We start from the raw sequence: 4,509 nt of genomic DNA, 5'->3' as shown, positions 1-4,509 counted from the left end.
CACTGTACATTCTGCGCGTGGGCCTTGCGTGCGTCTGACCTGTGAGAAAAATCAAAACACTGCCTCACAGAAGCACAAAAAAACACCCTAAACCACCTATGAACAAGCCCAGATCAGAGGAAGCCTGTGTAGGGAGCATCCTTCCCCAAAGGGACACGTGAACCCTTCAGCCTTGCAGCTGGCGAGGCTGCTGCCTGCTGATTGCCAATTTCAGCTTTATTATTTCACTGTGAAGCCACCTGGCCATTGACAGCTACCAGCATCCTGTGTTGGTTCTCTGCATGTTTGCCAGAAACGTACCCAGTCTGCTCACCTGCTCAGCACTGAGTGCCTGGATAACACATTTCTGTTTGCTAACACAAATTTAAAAAAAAAAAAAAAGAAAAAGAAAAGAGAAAAGGAAAACTATAGTTCTGCTCTTTGCAGGATGTGCAGAGAGAGAGAGGGACTCAGAAAAGCAACAGCCTTAACGCGGCTTCTGATGTTTTCCAGTGTGGAGGACAAAGATGTCTGTCTGTGCGTCTCTCTCATTTGTGGGGTACCAGACCATTTTATGGTGGATGCAATACCTCCTCCTCCTCCTCATAGGCCTTTTATCTCAGTGTGTTCAGGCTGCAAAAAATAAGAATAATAATACCATAGACTGGGTGGCTTATATGCAACAGGCATTTATTGCTCACAGGTCCGGAGGCTGACGTTCAAGAGCCCAGTGTGGCAGACGCTGTGAGTGGTGGGGACTCACTTCTGGCTCATAGATGGTGCCTCTCCCGGTGTTCTCACGCAGTGGAAGAGGTGAGGGGGCTCTCTGAGGTCCCTTTTATAAGGACACTGAGGTTTATAAACAACAAGAATTTATTGCTCACGGGTCTGGAGGCTGAAGATCAAGATCCCAGCATGGTCAATGCTGTGTCTGGTGGGGACTCACCTCCTGATTCAGAGATGGCGCCTTCTTACTGTGTCTTCACGTGGTGGAAGGGGCCAGGGGGCTCTCTGTTAAAAGGACCCTGATCCCATCCATGAGGCTGCACCCTCCTGACCTCATCACCTCCCAAAGGCCCCTCCTCTTCACACCATCACTATCTTTGCATATCAGATCCATCCGTCCAGACGATGGGGCACTGGATGCAAAAAAAAAAAAAAAATTGCAGAAACTTGATTATAGATACTGCCCGAAGCTGGGTGAAAATAATGAAGGTTTTTTGGTTTTTTTTAAACACCATTCTCTTTACTTTTCACATATTTGAAAATACAAGGTGAAAGAAAATATATTCTATTAGAAAATGCCTGATTTATGCCGACTGTGTTACTGAATGCTGCAAACCATATCAGTTTAGAATTATCAAGACAGGAAGAAGCAAAACATTCCCAACCATTCTGCTGCTTTTTTTTTTTTTTTTATAACTGAGGTATCACTGACATATCATAAAATGAATCCATTCCCCGTTCTGCAGAGGTGAGCCACTCTCAGCGCAGTCCAGAGGATCGAATCAAAACATCCCCACAATGGGACTGAGTGGCCACAGCAGCTGACAGGTGGGGTTGTGAGCACACGTTTAGTCTTTCTGGAGGCAGTGAGTCTAGAAAACAACTTCAAAGATATGCCTAGACGATGTGAGAATTTTCCTGTGATTCACCAAAACGTAGAAGTCACTCAGGTCTCACGTACTGTGAAAACCCTTCCACTCTTCCTCTTGGTTTTGTAATTTTTGATACCTCTTTGGCAATCTGTGCACTCTGTGATGTCAGAGGGATTCTTCAGTGCTGTGAAAATATCTCTAAGGGGGGAAGAAACACAAGGTGGCCATAAAGTTTGTGTGCAATTTTAAATTGCATGCTGTATAAGCTGTATACCAGCAGGTTCCTAAAAACAAACAAACAAACAAACAAACAAAAAAGGATATTAAATAGTAGAGTGAAGTTGTTTTTGTTTTCATTAATTTCTTACTTTTAATTATTTTGAATACACAATAGTTTGTACATAGAAGGTTGTGTTTGAACAGTAGTCTGTGGGATTCTTAGAGAAATCTCAAATAACGCATGGGGTGTATCCTAACCTCTCTGAAGAGAGGTTTATCCCGACACAATAGAGTGAGAACTTGGCCCATTTTTCAGCAGAAGAAATCAAGGCTATTCAAAGATAGGTCACTCAATTTGTTAAGGGTCCCAGAGGCAGAAAATAGGCTGCCTGGGCCTGATCCCAGGGCCCAGGGGGCACCCAGAAATGATGTGTTAATTCTTATCAAAAGTTGAAAGAAATGGTTAATTTAAGGGACATCTAGGTCCACCCACCATCCTTTCTGCATTTGGGGTCCACCTTTCTGGGTCATTTTATTATAATAAAGACCTTCCTACAACATAAAAATGATATCAAAACTCCAGCTGACCAATCCGTCCCCCCCCCCTCCTTAGCAGTCATGAAAATTTTGAGTCCTTTGTAACATATGCAACATGAGTTCCTTTATTATGACAACTTTGGAGACGTACGGCGTTCGGCTGAAGGTGGAAGCAGATCTGGGTTTGTGTTTGTGTGGGTGATTCACAACTTCCATTTAAATCTGGAACTGTAAAATAAAGTCAATGTTAAAAAACTGAGATGATCGGCTTGTGCGCAGAACTACAGAGGTGTCATTGCGACCCCGCTCTGGAAACTTGATGTCTGACCTCATCTAACACTTTCAGGGAGTGTATATGAAAATGGTGAAGGGATAAATTCTCAAAGGTATTCATATTTTGTAAATGTTTTTGAAGTTTTCCTTTAAAATGGCTCATCTGAGCTGGGCACAGTAACTCATGCCTATAATGGCAGCACTTTGGGAGGCTGAAGAGGGAGGATTGATTGAGGCCGGGAGCTCCAACATAGTGAGAACACATCTCTGTAAGAAATTTAAGAATTTATCAGGACATGGTAGTATTTACTTACCTATAGTCACAGCTGCTCAGGAGGCTGAGGCAGGAGGATTGCTTGAGCTCAGGAATTCGAGGCTGCAGGGAGCTATGATGAGACCACTGCTCTCCAGCCTGGGCAACAGAGCAAGACCCTGTCTCTAAAATAAATGAATAAGATAGCTTCTCTGCTTTCTCCATCCCAGTGAAAATTCAGTGTCACCACGCTGGCCGAGGGCACCTCTGACCCCATTCCTGGCATGCAAAGTGAAATATTCCTTGGCCTTACCTGGAGGAAATAACCTCTTTATAAATGCAGAGATGTTTGCTTCAGCTTAATTTCTGACTACAGGCACCACAGGGGAATTAAAAACTCAACCAGAGGCTCAGCGCTTGTAGCACAGTGGTTATGGCATGGGCCACATACACCGACTTGGCAGATTCAAACCTGGCCCCAGCCAGCTAAACAGCTGCAACAACAAACAAAAAAATAGCCAAGTGTTGTGGCAGGCGTCTATACTCCCAGTTACTTGGGAGGTTGAGGCAAGAGAATTGCTTAAGCACAAGAGTTTGAGGTTGCTGTGAGCTGTGATGCCACAACACTCTACCGAGGGGGAGATATTGAGACTCTGTCTCAAAAAAACAAAAACAAAAACAAAAATACTCAACCAGAAATACGTGAACATTTTTAACAGGTTATTCTAGGAGAGGTGAGACAGTAAGTCAGGGTCAGTAGCTGGGGGGTTGTGTCTTTGGAGATCGGGGTGTTTGTCCCACAGCAGGTGCAGAGAACAGATTTGGGATTCAGCCTCGTGATGTGGCCCACAGTGAACCGTGATCACTTATAAAGGAGATGGGCTGCGGAAGACAAGAGCATTTTTTCCTGTCCACGTAGCACTTCACAAATGTCAGGTGCAGAACTTAGAAAGAAAAAGAAAGGCTGGCCTTGGAGTTCCTTCCACAGCCAAGGCCCGGGCTCTGAGCAGAGTGTGTTTGAGGGGGAGGGATGCTGTGACTCACATCAGGTTCCTAAAGGGATTGAGACCTAGGTGCACTAACTCACCTCACACCTACACCAAACCTGACATTAACCCACCCCTACACTAACCATGTACATAACCCCAAACCCTAACCACTATCCCTCCCCCCCAACCCCAATCCCAACCTTTAACAGTAACCCCACCTCTACTTTAACATCAACCCTAACCCCTAGCTCCAATCCCTACTCTACCGCTAAATCTAAGCCTACTCCCACGCCTACCCTACCCAGAACCCTAACCTCTACACCTAGCCCCAACCTTGAACCCCTACTCCTAACCCTAACCCCTATACCTAGTACTAACCCCTACCCCAAATCCTTTACTGTATCTCAACCTTTATCCCTACATCCACCCCAACCCTAACCCAACCCTATTCCTAGCCCTAACCCCTACCCTAACCCCACCACTTAACCCCACTCTAACCCCAACCCCTAACCCTACTGCTAACTCCAACCCTGTGTCTCATTCTAGAATGTTCTCAGCATCCCCACAGGAGACCTCCTTCCCCATTAGAGTCATTCCCCATTCCCATCCCCCTTCCCAGCCCCTAACAACTAACCCACCTCCTGTCCATCCTGTCCCCACA

This window comes from Otolemur garnettii, unplaced genomic scaffold (genome assembly GCF_000181295.1).
Source record: "Otolemur garnettii isolate 467f Iridium unplaced genomic scaffold, OtoGar3 scaffold00065, whole genome shotgun sequence".
NCBI classification, from domain to species: domain Eukaryota; kingdom Metazoa; phylum Chordata; class Mammalia; order Primates; family Galagidae; genus Otolemur; species Otolemur garnettii.
The sequence above is the reverse complement of the archived record's forward strand: the minus strand, read 5'-3'. Positions refer to the sequence as shown.